The 5,702-nt window shown below is 53.5% G+C and overlaps 1 non-coding gene across 1 annotated transcript; it reads right to left on the reverse strand.

Moving 5' to 3' along the window:
- Positions 1-1,385: 1,385 nt before the first annotated feature.
- On the reverse strand, positions 1,386-1,459 carry TRNAT-AGU. The gene has a single exon. It is a non-coding gene; the product is annotated as a tRNA-Thr (tRNA).
- Positions 1,460-5,702: the final 4,243 nt, after the last annotated feature.

Below are 5,702 nucleotides of genomic sequence, written 5' to 3' on the forward strand. Positions count from 1 at the left end.
ATTGTCTCGTGTTTCACTCTTTATATCTGGCACCACCATCACCTTTCCCTTTAGCCTTGTAGTTTACCAAGGGTAAAACTAAACATCTCTTCAGATACAAGGGAGTGTTTGTGTTCATTCATGTTAGCTACACAGGCATTTGTTGTAGCTGCTTTCAATCCTCCGGCTCTGCCCTGATAAGTAACATTTCAGGGTGTCACTGAACTGAAGGAGGGAGATCACTTTTTGACAGATTACGCCTCCTCTTAAAGGTGTTTGGCTGGCTGGCAGCCCTGGTTGCCAGGTCTCTCCTGAGGGAAGAAAGTTTCTGTGCAAAATACTAAAACTTTTAACAGAGAGGAGGGAAAAGCGATGGCCACATGATGGGGCCAGTATGTACCACAACATGGTTCTTTTATGTGGGATGACTCTGAACATTGACTGATCTTCACTCCCTTGGATTTGAAGAGATGTTTATTTGTGCACTTGGGAACCTATAAGGCTGAAGCAATTTTATGGATGGTGACACTACGATTGAAGGGTTTTTTAATGTTGTAGAAATTGTTAAAAACACTAAGCTTAAACTGGAACTGCCTGTTATTAAAGGCTGGTTTCCCCACATCAGTTCCATAAGCTCTGCTAGAAACACCCTGGGTTCTCTCCTGCCTCGGTGGGAACTAGAGGGAATCGTCCCCTGCTGCCCTTGGCTCCACACTGATTTTTCTGGGGAGGGGACGTGGAATTGATTTGTTTGCTTTTGAGAAGGGAACCGGACCAGTTCTCAGGGAACGAGAACTCCAAGCATCTTCCCAGACCAACCCAGGCTGCTACCCTGTCCTAGCCTCTGTTGCCCTGGGGGCCCTGCATGTTTGACTCTAGACCAGGCCGGGGGCAGCAGCTGAGGCAGAGGACAGCCTGGGCGGGGCAGATAAGAAGGAGTTTAGCGAGCAAAAAAGGTAAAATGGCAGTGGAGTATTACCTTGGACTTGACGGCATTTCTCCATTGGTCTGTCTGCTTTGGGGCAGGGACAATAACACGTCCTGCTGCATTCGTTATTTCACAATGCAGTTTAGGATTTTCATTCTCACACATGGTGCGCAAAGCAGTACTCAACCTTTGGCGTAAACTAAACAAGCTGCTCACAGATTCTGGCAGCCACAATGAGCATCTGAGTGAGAGCTCAGACCTGCTCCTGTCCCAGAGGGTGGGGGTCATCTGTGTGGGAACTGGATCACTGATCTACCCCCTCCTAACTCCCAAACTTTCAGTAACTCTATTACCAGTGCCTGAAAGTGTTATTTAAATCATAAGAAAAACCACACTGGGCTAGACCAAAGGCCCATCTAGCTCTGAATCTTGTCTTCTGACAGTAGCCAATACCAGGTGCCCCAACAACCAGTGAACAAGGCACCACTGTGAGTTGAACTCAGGATCTCCTGTTTACTAAGCAGGTGCTTTAACCAGCTAAGCCATGGTGCCTGCTGTTATTTAAAGCAGCCTATCTGCCCACACCTGACTGTCTGCCAACCCCCATAGGGACCGGACAAGCTTTGCTTGTGTTTGGATTCTGTAAAGCAGAGGAGCAGGTGACGTTTTACTCCCAAGGTTTGTGTGAGTGATTCTTTGGACAGGTCTATGCTACAAAATTTGGTGGGTGTAACTACATTACACAGGGGTGTAAAAAATTCACATACACCCCGAGCAATGCAGTTATATCAACTTAATCCTGATGCAGATAGCACTGTGTGAACAGGAGGGCTTCTCCCAGCAACACAGCTTGGGGAGGGGCTTGGTTAGTGAAGACCCATAGAACAGGTGGCCCATGACTCTTGCATGTGGGGAGGCTGGACATGAGCTCTGGAAGCTCCCTAGAAGCTAGTCCGCCTGTTGCTTGCTCCTCTCCTCCCCTGAGGCCTCCTTCTCTTGCCTCTACACCCTCTGCCACGAAGTCTGCCCACCACCTGCACCTCTTTGTCCCCTGTCCTGCCCACCACCCACACCTCTCTGCCCCTCCTGTGACACCCATCCTGCCTGCCACTCGCACCTCTCTGCCCCTCCCCTGAGACCTGCACTGTCCACTACTCGCACCTCTCTGCCCCTCCCATGACACCCGTCCTGCCTGCCACCCACAGCTCTCTGCCCCTCCCCTGACACCTGCTCTGCCCACCACCCACACCTCTTTGTCCCCTGTCCTGCTCACTACCCACATCTCTCTGCCCCTCCCATGACACCCATCCTGCCTGCCACTCACGCCTCTCTGCCCCTCCCCTGAGACCTGCACTGCCCACCACCCACACCTCTTTGTCCCCTGTCCTGCTCACCACCCACACCTCTCTGCCCCTCCTGTGCACCCATCCTGCCTGCCAACCACGCCTCTCTGCCCCTCACCTGAGACCTGCTTTGCCTACTACTCGCACCTCTCTTCCCCTCCTGAGACCGGTACTGCCCACCACCCACAGCTCTCTGCACCTCCCCTGCCCTGCCCTGCCCAGCCCAGCCCAGCCCACCGCTTGCACCTCTCTGCCCCTCCTCTGAGACCCGCGGTGCCCACCTCTTTCTTCATGCTGCTGTTGTTATTCCATGAAACATCAAGGATGGAATAAAAAGCTGAGTTTATTCCAGGGTGAGGAAAGAAAGGAGCCACCAACCCCGTGGCAAAGCTCAGTGCCTCAGAGAAAACCTGCCCCCTGCTATCGCAATCACTGATGTGCTGGGGATATGATGGGAAAGGGACTGTCTGAATTAAGGCAGGCCCCAGGGGATCGGGGAAGTGGGGGGGGCGAGCACTGGGGGCGGGCAGGAAAGTGACTCTCCACAAGCGGCCCCTCCTCAGCTCATCTCTGCCCACCGTGTCTGTGGCTCCCAGCGCTGCTGGCCCCACTGACATCCCCCTTGGCTCTGGCTCCACTCAGGAGCAGCCGATCCAGCTCCAGGAGAGCACGAGCCCCCTGGGAATGGGACAGGGGTCAAGTGTCCCAGCCAGAGCGGGAAGGGGGCAGCCCAGGAGTTCTCAGACTGGGGATTACAGCCCCTCATGGGGGGGGTGAGGTTATTATGTGGGGGGTCACAAACCGCCCAGCTCTGCAGGCAGCAGAAATGAGGGTGGCAATGGAGCAAAGTCTGCTGTGAAAAGTGATATTGACAAATGTCTTCACACCCCCAGTACTGAACAGTAACTATTTTAAAAACCCTTTTCTGCTTATAACAATAATTCAATCAAAGTGTGTTCTAGGCTTAATTTAAAAGTGGTGAGAAAAGTTAAACTCATTTTAAAGAATTGGGTTATAAATTAAGCATTTAAAATAACGTTAAATATGAAAAAATGTGTTTTGAATTGATGGGGGGGGTCGCACTCAGCACCTTGCTTTGTGCAAGGGGTCACCAGTTCAAAAAGTTTGAGAACCACTGGGTTACACAGGGAAAGAGCAAAGAGAGACACTGAAACAGGCCTGCAGGGGAACTATCCGGGGAGAGGAGTTCCCAGCTCACAAATCTTCCCCGCTCCATTTATTGCCCCATCCCTGGGCTGTATCGCCAGTGCCGAGGACATCACAGATCCCCCTCTCTGCCAAGGGGGCTTGCACAGGTAGTTCCTTCCTGCCAGGCCTCTGCCTCACTGAATAATTGCATAAATTAATGGGTGCTCCTCCCCTCCCCCTGCTTCTTTCTGTGACCCTTCTGCCAATTGGAGTCAGCAGCAACATGGCCCAGGGTTCAATATCTTGGGGATCCTTTTTAACAACACAACACAGAACCCGCTCGAGCCCACACCACCCCTGGGTGACTCTAGAGGCAATACTTCCCCTCCCCAGCACCGAGTCTGAGGCTGTGTCTACACTACCAGTGCCAACAATGGGTTCCGCTCGACAACGATCCACAGCAGTGTGGCCCGACACACATTCATTTTCATTCTCTGAGTCAGGAAACCCACAAAAGCCTCTTCTTTTGTACTGGGGCAGACAAAAATAAGGTGACACTAAATTATTCTGATTGCTAAAAGCAGGTTTAGGGGGTTGTGTATTTTTGAAAAAAAAAATCAATACTGATCCTTCTAACTAGCAGCATGAGCTAAAGAAAAGAACACGGACAAACCTTGTCAGTAACGGCTAATGTCCTAAATGGGAAATCAGCAGCGGGGAGAGCGTACAGTCTGAATGTGTATGACCCGACCCCAGCCCCCACCCCCACATAGCAGTAGCACTCTCTGTGCATTGGTGTGGTGGCTGAGTGGTTAACCAAGCAGTGACAATCCAAGGAGGTTCCCTGAATCAGTTTCACTCCTGAGGAGGTTCTGCACCAAAAAAATAAAAATTCTGTGCACAATATTTTAAAATTCTGCAAATTTTATTTGCCAATAAATAAATGTGGAGGCTCCAGCATGGTAGAGGGGAGCAGAGGCTCCTGGCTGCACAGAGGTGACAGATCACTCTACAGTCCCCTCTCTCTTCCAGGGAAACAGACTTAGTGGTGAGGCTGCACCTCTCTGCCGCCTACTCCAGGAGCCCCAAAAAGACTCCCCAAAGCTGCTCATGAGGGGTGCATGACCACTCCTGTGGCTTCCCTATCAGAAAGTCAGATCAGCTGGCCCTGGGGGCTCCTGCCACTACTACCAGCAGCACAGTGGGGCTAAAGCAGATTCCTGCCCACCCTCGCTCTGCACGGCGCACCACTCCCAGAAGCATCTGGCACGTCCCTGAGGGGTGTGTCTCTCACACGCTGCCCCTGTCCCAAGCGCCAACTCTGCCATTGGAACTGCGGCAATGGGAGCTGCAGGGGTGGTGCCTGTGGGTAATGGTCCCAGGAGATCCCCCCCGGCCTCCTCCATGTAGAAGTTGCTGCCAGATGTGGATGCAGGTCACTTTCAGGAGCTGCCCAAGATAGGTGCCACACCCCAACACTCTGCCCCAGCCCAGATCCTACACCCAAACTCCCTCCCAGAACTTGACACCGCTTCCCCAGCCCATCCCAGAACCTGCACCTCATGTACCCAAACTCCCTCCCAGCACCTTAGGCAGAGGTTGGGGAAGGGGAAGGGGGAGGGGCAGGACTTGGACCCGTTCTGGGCATCACCAAAAGTTACATAAACCTAGCAACTCTGAGCTGGTGCCCCAGTCACTGCACATCTCTTGCCTTCCAGGAGGGGACTCTGTGTGGCACAGGCTTTATTCCTTCCTTTAATCACTGTGGAAGGGTGAACAGGTAGATAATTTGTTCTTTTCTCTGCAGAGCAGACTGCAGGCAACTGGATTATTGCCAGGGCTGTAAATAAAGCCCAAGCTAGCAAAGGACAGTTTTGATCCATCGATCCCTGGGTTATGGGCCCAGCACGCTCCCCCTGCACCACTCTGCTGTTGGGGCAGAGGCTTCCTGCAGGATCTGTTCCCAGCTCACCTCCCAAGCTGTGCCCTGGCGAGCTGTGCCCCCAGGATTTAGAGGCTTTAGAGGCAGGTGATTGACACGTGCTGGGTCCCAGCTCCAGCGCTGAACTGACACGTGCTCGCTGCATTCTCAGCCGGGGGATCCTTGGGCTGATGGTTCAGCGGCACCAGCCCCTGCCCCTGCTTTTCCCCTGGGGAGACCCAGCCCCTCTCCTGCCCCCTTCCCAGCTCAGGCGGGTCCCCGCTTCCCCGCCTGTCCCAACACCCCTGCAAGGGGCCCGGAGGCAGGGCCCGGCCCGGGGAGGAGCCGCCCCTTCCTGCCCCACCCCGCCCCTGCCCCTGCC

The sequence above is a fragment of the Gopherus evgoodei genome, unplaced genomic scaffold, assembly GCF_007399415.2.
Source record: "Gopherus evgoodei ecotype Sinaloan lineage unplaced genomic scaffold, rGopEvg1_v1.p scaffold_110_arrow_ctg1, whole genome shotgun sequence".
Lineage (NCBI taxonomy): Eukaryota > Metazoa > Chordata > Testudines > Testudinidae > Gopherus > Gopherus evgoodei.